The sequence below is a fragment of the Sarcophilus harrisii genome, chromosome 6, assembly GCF_902635505.1.
Source record: "Sarcophilus harrisii chromosome 6, mSarHar1.11, whole genome shotgun sequence".
Taxonomy (NCBI): domain Eukaryota; kingdom Metazoa; phylum Chordata; class Mammalia; order Dasyuromorphia; family Dasyuridae; genus Sarcophilus; species Sarcophilus harrisii.
The window spans coordinates 35,801,213-35,817,485 of NC_045431.1; the positions used below are offsets into that span (position 1 = coordinate 35,801,213).

The 16,273-nt window shown below is 34.6% G+C and overlaps 1 protein-coding gene across 3 annotated transcripts in view; it reads right to left on the reverse strand.

The window, feature by feature from the left end:
* FRYL (FRY like transcription coactivator) overlaps window positions 1–16,273 on the reverse strand; it is a 262,394-nt gene that overhangs the window by 228,977 nt on the left and 17,144 nt on the right. For 2 of the 3 annotated variants that reach the window (XM_031942465.1, XM_031942463.1), the window contains exon 2: window positions 5,201–5,379. The gene's annotated coding sequence lies outside the window, so the exon portion shown is untranslated. Of the gene's footprint in view, window positions 1–5,200; window positions 5,380–11,077; window positions 11,703–16,273 lie in introns of those variants that run through there. The other variant, XM_031942464.1, reaches the window with a different exon arrangement.

The following is a 16,273-nucleotide window of genomic DNA, read 5'->3' on the forward strand; positions in this document are numbered from 1 at the left end:
GGCCAAATCTGTACCTCTCCCTTCCATCTATAAGCAAGCACCAAAAGGAGCTCCCCTTGATGAGCCAGCCTTCCTAGTCACCTGCCAGTCCTGGTGGCCCCTTCTCACACTCCCTACGCTCAAGTGAGATTGTTACAATCCTCCTTGATCTTCATACACACTCCCAGACCTTCTCTCTCCCTTCAGGAGTCAGTCCTGCTGCAAGTACAAGTCACTCATCTCTACCACCCAATCAGAAAAGCCTGGGAGTTTCCTTCCTTAGTGAGTGCAGTATATGCCTCTCAATTTTTCTCTCCTACACACACACACACACACACACACACACACACACACACACACACACTGTCTCTGTCTCTGTCTCTCTCTCTCTCCAAAACCATAACAACCCAATTCCTCATCCTACTCACTTCTCATGAAGTACTCTCACTACTCCACCTCATCTACCCACAAAGATCATCATACCTTCCATTTTTCCATCACCCACAAATGTTCAATGTTCAAGAACCCTGAAATCTCCTTATCCAACCACAATATGGCCAAAAAAAAAAAAAAAAAAAAAAAAGAAAAGAAAAAGAAAGAAAATCATGAACTCTTGTCTATAGGGTCATGCAGAGATATGACCAAATGACTATACAACAACAAATTTGCTATGGTGGTAGAAATGTGAGCTATAGCAATAAGACAAGAAAAAAAAAAAAAGAATTTAAAGAAATAAATATGGGCAAAAAGGAAATAAAATATATTTGCATAGATATGATAGTTTGAATAATCTTAGAATCACTTAGTTTTATTGGAACAATAACCAGCAAAGTTATAAGATATAACCAACAATTCCACATAGGAAAACATTCAAAAAAATTCTATTTAAAGTAACTACAAAACATATAAAACATTGGGAATCTATCAAAACACCCAATGGAACTAAATGAATGTAACCATAAAACATTTCACAAAAAAAAAAAAAAAAAAAAAAAAAAAAAAAAAAGACCTATGAATATTAACTGCTGAGATCATACAACAAAATTATAATCCTACCTCTGTTAATTTGTTTATTCAGACAGGAAAAGATTATGATAAAAATTGGAGATGTCGGAAAACTGGGACATTAATGCTATTGCTAATGCTATATGCATAAATTGCTAATAGCAATAGTGCTGTTGATGGAGTTATGACCTGAATCAGCTATTCAGTCTAGAGAATATTTTGGAACTATGCTCAAAGAACTATAAAACTGTGCAGACCCTTTGATCCAGCAATACCACTTCTGGGTCAATATCCCAAAGAGATCATATAAGAGGGAAAAGGATCCACATGTGCAAAAATGTTTGTAGCAGATCTTTTTGTGGTGGAAAAGAACTGGAAATAAAGTGGATGCCCATCAGTTGAGGAATGGCTGAATAAGTTATGATATTTGAATGTAATAGAATACTGTTATTCTATTAAGAAAAGCCTGGAAAGACTTACATGAACTGATATTGGGTGAAATAATACTGGGTTCTACAAAGAGACCATTGTACACAGCAACAGCAGGATTGAGTGATGGACACTATGTCAGACCTCGCTCTTCTTAGTAATACAGTGATCTAAGGCAATTTCAATAAACTTTTGAAGGAAAATGCCATCTATATCCAGAGAAAGAACCATGGAGACTGAATGCAGATCGAAGCATATTATTTTCACCTTTTGTTTTTTCTTTCTTAAGCTTTTCCCCTTTTCTGATTTTTCTTTCCCAACATGCCTTATATGGAATTCATATTAAAAATAAATGTACATGTATAACATATCAGATTGCTTGCTAGCTTGGAAAGGGAGGATGTGAGGAAGGGAGAAAAAAAATTCTAACTCAAAATCTTACAAAAATGAAAGTTGAAAACCAACTTTACATGTAATTAGAAAAATAATGTACTATTAAAATATTTTTTAATTTGCTTATTCAGGTGTCAATCAAATCAAAAACCAAAGAATTATTTCATAGAGCTAGAAAAATAATAATGAAATTCTTCAGGGGAATAAAAAGTAAAAACAAACAAACAAACCCAAGGGAGAAAATTTAAAAAGTAAAAAAAAATGGACCAACAATTTTACATATCAAACTACACTACAAAGAAGGAATTATCAAAATGATTTGTGACTGATTAAAAAAGCCAATTGGTGGAAGTGATTAACTAAATAATATTAAGAAGCAAACAAACACAGTAGTTCAGTGTTTTAATAAACCCTACACCAACTTCAGCTCTTGAATAATGGATTCATTATCCAACTCAAAACTGCTAGGAAAACTTTAAAGCAGTCTGGCAGAAATTACACTTAGAAGACCACCATTTTATACTATACCAAGACTAGCTCCAAATGGACATATGACTTAAGACATGAAAGCTTCATGAGCAAATTAAGGAGAAAGATTAAGAAAGAAAAAGATAATTCTTTTAAATATATGAATATGAAATCCAGGATCTATGAAAATTAAAGCCTCACTCTGGAGGCTCTGCCTCACTCATCAGTTTGGTAAATTTGATCAAAAAAAGGAAAAATGACCATTGTTGAAGGCGCTATGAAAAAAAGGTACAGTAATGTACAGCTGGTAAAGCTAAATGGCTTAGCTATTTCAGTAATCAATTTGGAACTGGAGCTAAATAGCTAAAGCACCAATTTTCAAATTTTTTATTCTCTTATATATTTATATTCATAAAAACCAAGAATCCCACAAAAATTTTTGTTGCTGTGGCTTTTATCTATTGACATTTACCACATTAGAAATGATAACAGACAAATTTTTAAAAATACTGTCTTTTTGAAAACAAGCCAAAAAAAAAAAAATTCTGTGGGATGACTGCCAAGTACTTAACATAGTTTTCCATAAGTTTCTTTCATAAGTTCATTTGTAATAAACACAATAATTACTAGATAGTATTTTTTAAATGCATAAACAAAAAGATCTCTACAAAAATCCCAGTGTGGTGCTTCAAAATAATGAAATGAGATGAAACAATAGTGTTGATTAAGTGCTTACTATGTTCCAGTGGAGGGCAGCAAGTAGCACATTGGATGGAGCTCAGGGCTGGAAATCAGAAAGGCCTACCTTCCCGAGTAGCAACACTTATTAGTTGTGTGATCCTGGGCAAGTCCCTTCACTCTATAGCCTCAGTTCCTCCTTTGTAAAAATGAGGGGAGAAGGAAATGTCCCATTTGTCAAGAAAACCCCAAATGGGGTCACAAAGAACCCGACATCCCTGAAAAACTTAACATTTTAGTAGAACATTTCAGTAGAAACAGCCCAGTGATGGAGGCTTTGAAAGCCAGGAAGTCTGAGTTCAAATCCAGCATCAAAAACTCACTGGCTGTGTAACCCTGGCCAAGTTACATAAGCTGTTTGCCACTAGGGAAATGACAAACATACAGTATTTGTGTCCCAAAATCCACAAAGATCCACAAGGCACAAAGAATCAGACAGGACTGAAATGTTTGAATAAGCACTGAGGATACGACGAAAGGCAACAAACAATCCCTGCCCTCGAGGAGTGGACATTGCAGTGCAAAAACCAGTACAGCAGGAAGCAGGTCATCAGAGCCAGAGGCACCAGGAATGGCCTCCTGCACAAAGAAGCCTGGAAGGAAACTAGTGTAATTTTTTTTTGTAGATATGAAATCTATATTTAATGTAATACCGACCATTATGTCCTATGGCTGGATCATGTGGGTAATAACAGTAATTCAAGTGGCATTTACAAAACATACCTACACATACACACACACACACACACACACATCCCTTCCATTCACAGAAACTATTTTCAGTCCAAGTCTCCTCCAGAATGCCATGAGGTCAAATTCCCAAGGACAGAGGACAGCAAACGGGAGGGGGGAGGGAGAGAGAAAGGACCACTAATGCCTCAGCTCTCAGGCTCCTGCTCCCTAAAAGGACACAACACACAGCCTATCTTCCTCCCCATCATCCTCCCCATTCCACCAGCTAGAAAATAACAGACTATATACACAGCATCTATGGGGACCCAGAGGCAGGCCTTTCTTCAATGCTTCAAGAATTCAAGATTCAGGACTGGACTGAAGGTGCACTCAGTCTGTGAGCCCTTTTGGCAAGACTTGAACCAAACAGGGCAATGGATTTTTAAATGGTCTGCAGAATCTCAAAGATTCACCTGAACGAGGTAAATTCCACAAGATTCTTTATCTGGCTTCCCCATCAAGACTACATGCAACCAATGACACCAATCTCAGGGAGAGCCTTATTTTCTCTATACTTAAATTCATCTTTAATAACTCTGTGTAGTGCTTCCAGGTAGGGATGGGGAGGGTGGTGGGTAGTGTGCTTCATTATCATGATAATGTCCTGAGAAGATGTTGGGGGAAAAAGGGGAGTTCTGTAAGAGGACAGACAGCGAATGTTGTAAAGGAAGTCCAACGTAGCTGTGTAGGGGAGTAAGTTGACCAAGGAAAACTATTCAATAACAATCTCATAAACAAAATTTGAAAAAGTTTAGGAGAAAGCAGGAGTCTCACTTTCTGCCAGAGGTAATCATTTCAAAAGGCAGAGTGAAATTTTCAAATATGCAATATATGGGATTACTGTTCTTAACTATATCTATTGTGTGTTTCTTCTTCTTCTTTTATTTTTTAAGCACAAGATCAGGAAATTGATCAAATTTTCTTGGCTTTACGGCCAGTCTCTATCAACTCACTTATTCTACTTTTTTACCTAATTGTTAAATTTTAAATAAAAATGCTCTAATAATAAAAATAAAATAAATAGGTTGATTAGATAATCTCTATAGTGTTTTCAAGCTCTAAATTCTTTGAAACTATGAACTCTGGTCTCAAAACACACAAATAACAGAATAAGGCTTACAAATGCCTAAAAAGAAGGGGAAAAGAATCATATTTGCTTAATTTCAACATAAAGGATACGGAACACAAGCCAACTGCTAGAGGTTTTTGGCACTTTTTCTATGGATGTTGATAATACTTAAAATGAAAAGTGTAAAGAATGTCCATAAGCTTCTAAGACCTGTCACAAAAGGTTTTTTTAGCTAATGTTCAGGCAGATCTGAACATTCAACACTGGCAGTAATTGGTAAAAAAGAAAAAACATGAAAAACTAAATTATATATTGATGACAAATATAGAGAAAAATTAAAGCCTTCTAAAACAAACAAACAAACAAAAAAACATTCTTACCACTTACCACTTAGAAATGGTAGTTGAGGCACAGTATATGTTGAAAAACCACCAGAGTTGGAGAGGATCCATCTAGAAGTTTGTTTTCAATCTCTAACATAATTTGTGGGCATACAAGTAGGCACAGTGATGTAACGCTGTCAACAGCAAGGATTCATTCACTTTATATTCAGAATATGGAATATTCTGGAACAGGAAGAAAAAAGAAAAGTATGAAATAAATTGGTAATTGTTGCTTCCAATAAACCAATCTAACAATACAATAGTAAATCACTGAAAATGATTATTAATAATTTGTGTGATGTGGAAGGTTTTTTTTTTTTTTAACATAGGATATACAATTCTCACATAGATTATGAGATCAACATTCACTTCAATTTTTATAATGAAGAATTTGACCAAAAAAACTTGTTACAGTGGAATTCCTGTTTTCCACGATGCTCAGGTAGTAAGTTTTCCAAATATTGATTAAGGCAACAAAAACACTATATATACTTTCTACCTTAAAGTTTATTAACAATCTTATGAAGTAAGTAAAACCAGTATTTTTAACGTCCACATTTAGTTACAAGGAAAATGAAGCTCAAAATAGTAAATGCCACACTAATAAGTGACAGATTTTCTAACGCTTCCTTCTGTTTGGCCCTACAAGCCGACTACCTTTCTAACAAAAGCTATGTCTTAACCCAAGAAATTCCAAAACATGGAAAACTTTTGATGGAAATGTTTCTAAAATGTGATATTTTACTATTTCTTGTTGGCTCAGAATCACATTTATTTAGATCAATTATTGTGAAATATAATGGACATTAATATTTTAATTGTTGTGAAATCCTTAACATTTGTTTCTCCTTTTGAAGCCTCACAAGAACCCTGAGAGGAAAAGCAATACTTGCTATATTATTTCCGTTTTATATGAGGAAACTTAAGCTCAAAAAGGTTAACTGGCTGTGCCTACTGGCACACAACTAGTGTCAAATGTGAGATGTTAATTAAGGTTTTCCTTACATTAGAGCTAGTACTCTATCTTCCAATGCCTATAAATTTCTCCTCATTAGATGAGAAAATAGTTACTATTCTCCAAATTACACTCATTATTTGATTTCGAACAAAATTCCAGGCAAACAATATTAAACACTGTATCTTCAATATAACAAGAGTAAAAGTTCAGAATAATGCATTCATGATGTAATGACTTTCTCAAAATCCTTCATCATTTTATCTGGACATCAACCTAATCCATGGTCATAGTCAATGAAATAACAATATAGAACAAGATAATAAAATATTCCCTGAGAGCTCATGGTGAGATCTACAAGTAACTAATAATATTAATAATTCACATTGATTTTCCTTACAATTCAGTGAGATAAGAATTGTAAATATCATATTCTCTAAAGGAGAAAACTAAAGCTTGGAGAAGTTAATGATAATCATTTAATGCAACATCAAGGTCAGGTTTTGAACCTAGGTCTCTTCACTCTTAAGAATCAACTTCTTTTAAGAATTAGAGATTATAAAATAAAATAAAATTAGCTAATTTTGATTATATTAAATTAAAAAGTTTTTGCACCAATGTAGCCAAGATTAGAAGGGAAGCAGAAAGGGGAGAAAATTTTTTTTACAGCCAGTATGTCTGAAAAAAGCCTCATTTCCTTTTTTTTTTTTTTTAAATTAAAGTTTTTTATTTTCAAAATATATACAAGGACAATTTTCAACATTCACTCTTATAAAATCTTATGTTTTAAATTTTTTCCTCTCTTCTCCCATGTCCTCCCCTAGACAGCAAATAATCCAATATATGTTAAACATGTGTGATTCTTCTATACATTTCCACCAATATGCTGCACAAGAAAAATCGGATCAAAAGGGGGGGGAAAGGGCAATAAAGAAAACAAAATGTAAGCAAACAACAATAAAAAATGAAAATGCTATGTTGTGATCCATACTCGGTTCCCACAGTCCTCTCTCTGATTGCAGATGGCTCTTTCCATCACAAGACTGATCTGAATCATCTCATTGTTCCATTAGAATTGATAATCATAATATCTTGCTGCTACTGTATATAATGATCTCCTGGTTCTGCTCATTTCACTTAGCATCAATTTGTGTAAGTCTCTCCAGGCCTCTCTGAAATCATCCTGCTGATTGTTTCTTACAGAACAATAATATTCCATAACATTCATAAACCATAACTTAGTCATTCTCCAACTGATGGTCATCCACTCAGTTTCCATTTTCTTGCCACTACAAAAAGGGTTGCCACAAACATTTCTGCACATGTGGGTCCCATTCCTTTCTTTATATTATAATCTCTTTGGGATACAGACCTAGTAGAAACACTGCTGGGTCAAAGAGTATGCACAGATTGATAGACCTTTGGCCATAGCTCCAAATTGCTCTCCAGAATGATTGAATCCATTCACAACTCCAACAGTTATATTAGTGTCTCAGTTTTCCCACATCCTCTCCAATATTCATTATTATCTTTTCCTGTCATGTTATTAATCAATCTGAGAGGTGTGTGTAGTGGTATCTCAGAGTTGTCTTAATTTGCATTTTTCTGATCAATAGTGATTTAGAGCACCTTTTCATATGGCTAGAAATAGTTTTAATTTCTTCATTTGAAAATTGTCTTCATATCCTTTGACCATTTATCAATTGGAAATTAGAAAAGTCTCATTTCTACAATATATAGAGAACTGAGTCAAATTTATAATACAAGCCATTCTAATGGTTCCTCACCCCTTCTTTTTACATAAACTATAGAACTGAACTTTTCTAAGAAAGCTGATTTGTGAGCATCTTTCTACTTAAAGTTACATGTAACAGGGTATTATTTATGGAGCTTTAGCTACTCTAGAAATCTCAGAAAAGAAGACTAAACAGCAATTAAGTTTCCTCCAAAAAATTTCTCACCAACCAAAAACAGCAAATTCCCAAAAAAAACCCATCAAGAATAAACAAGAATAGAAACACACACACACACACACAAAATCGGCCAAGAAAACCATCAAAACATTGGGAGATTATAAGCATAATGATAGTCTTGGAGTCTCAGAGATAGCAGAGGCCTCAAATGTTATGATACTTCCCCCTTTGCATCTATAACCCATCTTTCACCTCCTTTTTGATCAAGAGAGGGGAAAGGGGAAGGGACAGGGAAAAGGAGAAGGGTAGGGTGAATAGGTTGCTGGAGCTCTTTTCTATCATATCTTCTAGTCTTACTGGACCAGAAATCATCGGTCTAGCAGCATGACCAGTCAATTTACAGACAATCTCAGACTGAGCTGGCTTCTCAACATACTATGCACACTCAATCATCTCACTTCACCTATCTCAAAACAAGAAAAGCAACAAAGTCCCATCAAGACTCAGAAAATGCCATCATGCCAGCAGAAGGGAATCTTTCAGTCAAAGGAATCACAGATCGGCTTGAATATCTGATTAAGAAAATAGATGCACAAAAATATAAATAGTCAAAATAGACACAACACAAAAATGATAATGTAAACAGACAAATCTCATATAAAGAAATGACAAGTAAAAGAAATGTTTATACTGGGTTTATATCCCAAAGAGATCTTAAAGAAGGGAAAGGGGCCTGTATGTGCACGAATGTTTGTGGCAGCCCTCTTTGTAGTGGCCAGAAACTGGAAACTGAGTGGATGTCCATCAATTGGAGAATGGCTGAATAAATTGTAGTATATGAATATTATGGAATATTATTGTTCTGCAAGAAATGCCCAACAGGATGATTTCAGAAAGGCCTGGAGAGACTTACACGAACTGATGCTGAGTGAGATGAGTAGGACCAGGAGATCATTACATATTTCAACAACAATACTATATGATGATCAATTCTGATGGATCTGGCCATCTTCAGCAATGAAATTAACCAAATCAGTTCCAATAGAGCAGTAATGAACTGAACCAGCTACACCCAGCGAAAGAATTCTAGGCGATGACTAAGAACCACTACATAGAATTCCCAATCCCTTTAATTTTTGCCTGCCTGCATTTTTTGAGTTCCTTCACAGGCTAATTGTACAATATTTTAGAGTCTGATTCTTTTTATACAGCAAAATAACGTCTTGGACATGTATATTTATTTGTATTTAATTTATACTTTAATATATTTAACATGTATTGGTCATCCTGCCATGGGGGGTAGAGGGGAAGGAGGGGAAAAATTGGAACAAAAGGTTGGCAATTGACAATGCTGTAAAATTACCCATGCATATAACTTCTAAATAAAAAGCTACTAAAAATTAAAAAAAAAAAAATGTTTAGGGGTAGCTACATAGAGCATTGGATAGAGCACCAGCCCTGAAATCAGGAACACACGAGTTCAAATCTAGCTTCTGACACTTACTACTTCCTAGTTGTGTGATTCTGGACAAGTCATTTAATCCCAATTGCCTTAGCAAAAAAGAAAAAAAAAGTTTAGTTGCTCCACGAATCCACAGACTACAGCAAACTAGGCCCCCTTCTCTCACCCAAGACCTCCCAAACTCTGTCCAAGTTCCCATACCGTTTCCATGATATTATCTATCCACCTTCTCTTCTGCCATTGTCTTTTAATTTCCATTTTCCCCAACACTGGGGTCTTTTGCAATGAGTCCTTCCTTCTATTATATGGCTAAAAGTAATTAAGCTTCAACTCCAGTATTTGTCTTTTCAATGAAGAACCTGAATTAACTCCTGCATATTGGTTGATCTGATCTCCTTGTTGCCCAAGGAACTCTCAAAAGTTTTCTACAACACCACAGAAAGCACTGATCCTTTGGTGCTCAACTTTTCTCATAACCCGACTCTCAAAGCCATACATTGCTACTGGAAAAACCACAGTTTTAACCATAGAGGGATTGAGCAATATAAGGTCTTTGCTCTTAAGTAGGCTGTCCAGATTTGCCAAAATTCTCCTTCCAAGGAGCAAGTGCCTTTCAATTTCATGGCTGCAATCACTGTCTTATAGTGAGCCCAAGTCTTTGAGCCCAAGAATGTAAAATCTGACACTGCTTTCATTTCTTCTCCCTCTATTTCCCAGGATGGTACCAATACCTCATGAAAAAAAAAAAAAGCATGTGGCCCAAGCAGAATTCTTTTAAACTTTTCAAGAGCAATAATTTCTAAATTACAAAGATTATTTATAAATTTAAGACAAAGTTACATTACCTAGTAATTCTGAGGAAAATATAACGTCAAATTTAAGTCCAGGAAAATAACATTAACTAAACTAAATGCTGCTTAGTTCCCCACATAGCTATTCCTGCAAAATCTTGGAAATTCACAACTATACTGAATAATGAGCAAGAATGTGAACATAAAGTCAATAACTTCTTCCATCTAAGAAACAAAAAGCCAGTCAGAAAACTCAACAGCAATGGGAAATAACTGAGAATAATAAATTTTAAATTTCCTAAGCCTACATTTTCCCCCCACCATTTAAAGTTAAGCAAACAAGGAAATATTTAAAAGAATTAAAGTGAACCCTTCAGATTCCCCAAATGTAATCTATAAAAACTAGGATACCCCACATCTTCCTAACTCCAAGGGTCAGTTTGTGTTTATTCACCACTATACTGACTCTTCTCCCATTAAATATATGGTTACTACATTCCTCATCAATATCAGAAACATGGCATTTTATCTCTTCTGATCTTGACATAAACAGTGGATATTTTTATCTATTGACCTAGTTTTACTGTACTTTCTTCTCTGGAACTCAGTTTCTAAAAAAAAAAAATCAATTTTAAAGGGAATATCTGAAAATAATAAATTTCAAATTTTCTAAGCCTATACTTTCCCCCACCAGTTACTTAAGACAAACATGGAAATATTTAAAAGAATTTAAGTTTGATATGCAAGAATAATACTTTACCTTTATTATGTCAAGTTCCAAGGAGAAGTTCACATCTTCTGTGCACTTCACATTTTTCTAAAAAGAATTTCTTTTAATCCCAATGTGAAAAACTTAAGCCATAAAAAAAGCTTTATGCTTATAGAACAATTTCATCTGTTTTGTTGTAACCAGAAGTCACAGGTTTCCTTTTTTCAGTAAACAATGGAGAACAAGCAAATCATGGGAAACACACTCCCATAAAACATCTACTGTTGTTATACACAATTGGGTCTACTTCCTAATTATCAAAGGTTACCAGAAGCATAAGAGATAAAAATCTATCAAGAACTGCACAATAAAATGGGACCAACCACATGCAAAATAACTGAAACAAATTCCAAAGTTTCCTTGAAGAGACCAAGTAAGGAAAGGAAAATATTTCCACAGATTTGACATAAACTATCTTCCAAATTCCTTTTAAAACTTCTGAGACTATTAGTCCCTCAAGATCAGAAGTCATGTTTTGGGGGTTTGTTTTGTTTTTTTATTGTTACTGAGCCAAGTTTAACACCTTGTGGATTAAGTAACAATATTACTAAAAATGGAACATAACTAGTACAAAGTTTTTCTTAAAGAAAAACTCTCAGTTTCAATTTTGTTTTTTACCTCTACATTTCCCAAATAGGAGTGATGGGATAAATGAACATTAGTAATTATGGAACCTTGAAGCTGCTTCAAAATATGAAAATTCCTTTTGGAGATAAATATTTCATCAAGTCATTTTAAAGTAAATTTTTATACTAATTTTTCCTCTGAAAGACTCATTTCCAGAAAATAAATTCCTCTGTTTCAACAACATCCATTAAACAAACATGTTTTAAAAGCTTTAGTCTATTACTTATGGGGACTAAAGCCCAAAAGAGGCTAGAAAGAACTGGGAGGTCCCAAAATTTCATGAAACTTTCTTAGCATCTATTTTTATTACAATTAAATCATGCCTATTTTCAATTAATTCTTTGGTATATAAATTTTAAGACAAACAGCCATGGCTCAATGCACTGATTTGGGCTTGGGGTTAAGAAAACCTGGGTTCAAAAGTCCCAGTTCAAAAAGTACTGGCTGTTTGAACCTGGGCAAGACATTGCACTTTTCAATGCCTTGGCATCTCCCCAAGACTCTAAATTGCAGAAGAGTTGCTTATCTGTATAACCAGAGTAATTTCTTTAAACAAGTGTTAAACAGGCAAGACTCAAACCAGATTAAGATGTAATTCCAACCTGAGCTTAGATGTGTTGATATATCAACAAAAAAAGTAATCTATACATTTGTGCTTTTCTAAGTAAATATGAGGTCCATAGGGATCCTTAATTATGTTTTAGTGACCCTATTTCTCTTAGAGTTTAGCAATGTTGTGCTACATCAGTAAAATCACAAGTCCAAAATAAAAACATTTGTTAAAAATCATGAACTTGAAAAATAATGTTAAAATTTTTCTCCAAGCAGTAATTTTTTTTTTTTTTTTTTTTTTTTGTCTTATTAGTCCTTTCTCTGCTATACTGTGGATATAACAGAATTCAATTTTGAGTCAGAGCAAGAGAGAACAAGATTCTGGCTCCAACCCAGGACCCTGTACAAGTAAGTCATCTCACTACTCTGACTCAGTTTCCTCATCTTATTTGAAACAAAAAAGTCCCACCATCCTAAATAAATCACAAAATCAATTTATTTTCTGGTTTGTCACTTTTTTTTCCATGTGTTGTCTTCTTCCATTTGAATATAAGTATATTGAGGGCAGGGACTTTTTTGTATTTGTATAACACTAGCATTTAGAATGGTGTTGGAACAGAGTAGGCACTGTGTGTGTGTGTGTGTGTATTAGACTGTCAGATTTCACTGTGTGTGAGTGTGTGTATATTAGACTATCAGATTTACAGTCAAAAGCCTTTTAAAAATTCATGTATTCCTTACTTTATGACAAATAAACTGAGTTTCTTAAGTTACTTAAGGTCACACAGGTAGTAATTAATAAAGTCCCAGTTATTCTCACCCTAAATCCAGTTTTGTTTCCACTATACTTCACAAATATTCTTTAGTTATTCATTCATTTATATTTTTAAAGCTACTTTTAAAAACAAGCAACTGTACGTTAAAAGAAATGTTCTAAACCAATTCAATTATAGTCATGGAAGTTAAAATCCAAATCTCACACATGTTGGCTTATACATACTCCCAGAGTGGTCATCTTAAAAATCCATTCTTGGGCACCAGAGCTCTTTCCTATAAACTGCTAAACTAAATCTACCTGGCTTAGCAATCTCAGCTGGGTTGGCCTATTTTCCCCCTTGACCTCTTATTTGGGTACTAGGTTACAGACTCTCTCACCCAATTAATGACTATCCTAAGAGCTGCCAATCCAGCCCTGATCTGCTTAGTGACTCCAAGAAATAGCATCTCTCTTGGATTTTTCCCAACTTTGGTATTTATTCTGCCTCTCTCTTAAACAGCAATAGCTGTTTAGATACATTTATTTCACAACTGTTATTTATGATTTTTAAAAATTGTACACATATTTTTATTTTTATACTTTTTACACATATTTCTATTTCTATGCTTTTTTCTCCTTTCAAGTAAATCACGAAGTCAGGAAAGCTTATCTTTGCCTATATGAGCCCTCAAAGCATTCAGAACTATATCCTAAATGATTATTTCTTACAAATTTTTTTTATGCTATACTAAAGTCACCACCACAAAATTCTATAAGGCAGAAGTAGTCCTGATTTCTCAAAAGCTATGATAATAGAAAAAAATCTAAAAAAAAATCATCAAAATCTGGCACATTTCCCTAAAAAAGTTTCAAGTATACTCTCAACAAAAGTCAGTGTCAGCAAACAGGCACTAATTAAGTAACTATATGCTAGGCATGGGGCTAAGCACTGGGTAGACAAAAAAAGTAAAAACTATCCCTACCTTCAGGAAGTTTATATAAACCATTATAAACCTACAACAAATTATGAATTGAAAGGCTACCAGGAGGCTGGCAACAAGGTCAGGAATTCTTTGGCCATGAACAAACTTGCCACTTATATTTGTAGAGCAGCAGAAAAGGAGGCATATAAATGCTAAGAATCACTGGGGGCTATCTATAAATATTTAAATTATTAAATAGTATAATTTTTACATCTTTGTTCATTTCCTACAAACAACCTTAGCAACATCATAAGTAAACTACTTCTAGGAAATATTAGATGTTTTGGTTACACGGGAAATTCAAACACTAATGAATTGCCATAGTGAAGTTGTGATATAATAGACCAGAATTTAAGGTGAAGTTCCTTCCACTTGTCTGGAAAGCTCACATAAAACTTATTTTCAAAAATCCACTGAAACCAAGCAGGGCTATGAAATAGGGAGACCATATGTCTAATTTTAGGTGACTAAAAAAGGGAGTTGTGCAAATTAGAAGCCATTAAGATGAGTTCCTTTTGCAGCTAATTCCTTCAAGGGAGTCTACAAGTGAGGGAATGAAATTTCTTAAGGAGATAATTTTTTCAATTCTGCATCTATGCTACTCCCACCTTCCCCCAACCTACCACCATCAATGACCAGGGTGCATTAGAACCAATTCAATCATACCCCAAAGATATGGTGTACATGTACTCAAAAATTCTAAGACTTTCCCCAGCTACACCATCATAAATATATGTGCAAGTATGTTAAAATTTGAGTAGCACTAGTAGCCATCTAGACGACCACAGGTAATGGTGTAAATAGTTGCTCTGTTAATGGGAGAAAGGAGCCCCAATGTCACAAGGTGAAGTATGACAAGACCTTATAAAACAGTTCTAAAACTTCCAAAACATGGTACTGATAAGGTTGATCAATCACAAGTCTATGGGGATGCTTGTAAAATTGTATCAGAGCATTCATCCGTGGGGCAGAAAGAGCCCTTTAGGCTCACCCAAGCCTAAAGCATCCCATAAAGACCCTGACTTGATTTAAGAGGCTGAAGAGTTAAGATATGAGAGGAAGTAGAGACAATAATTACTGAAAACTTTTTTCTAGAAGGCAACTAATGAACAGGTTAATTTAAAATATCCCAGATAAAGCTGGTAAAAAGTTACACATGAAGTTAGACTATAATACAGTACGTCTTCAGTATAATTATTGATGTTCATTGCTGCATATTCAATATGCTCCTGTTTTATTATTTTTTTCTCTCATGGTTATTTTTGCTTTGTGTTAACATTATTCAATTATAAGATTGTTAACAATGCTTAGCTTTCTTTAGCTATTTGCACATAATTCTGCTATTCTACATAGCCCAGTGATGTTATGACTGTGATACTGTTTGCTGTTACTCATATTTGTAACATATGCATATTACTTCTGAGGAAGGTATAAAAAAATTTCTTTCATGAAATTCACATCTGTCAAAGAAGCAGCCTGTCAAGTGATGTTCTTCATTCCAGAAGGACCACTGCATGTATATACCTGTGTGTGTTTGTGAGCACGCACGCGCTCGTGTGTGTATATACATATACATATATATATATATATATATATATGAAAAGCAATTACACCTGAGATGATCATCTGGACACTAGGTTAATCATCCCTTTTCAGTTAAATGCTAAGGTAATGTGATGCTATACTATATATATTATTCCACCTATAAAATGTATCCCAATTGATTTTTTCAAGGGACTGCCAAATTCCATACTCCAGCAAGAAACACAATGGAAGTTAAGAGATTTGACTGGTGTCCTGGGATTTATAGTTAAAGGAACAAATGTTCCCCTATCTGAGCCAGAAGGCTGACTTCAGTCACACACTCAGGAGTTCTCAAAAATATAAACACAGTCTGGAATATGTGAACTGAGAGGAAGCAGTAGGAACTTTTAGAACTGAACAGCAGTCACAATGGGGACCCAGCATCCCCAGATCAACCAAGGACTTAATGAGATGAGCCAGAAACAATCAGTAGCACAGGTATGAGGCATGAGGCACAGGACGAGCTGAAAAGCTAAGACTCAGGCTAAAGCCAGCAGTTACATCCACTTCCCAGACAAATAAAGGAAAGTACAAAAGGTCTGCTCTTTCCCCAACTCCTTCTCCTGATCCAGGAATAGACACTATTATATTGTGCTGGCTTCTAATCTAAATGTTTCCTGTTTTGTTTTTTTGCCTTAAAGAGACAAGGGTTCTTTAAAAGATAAAACATAAATTTAAACATAA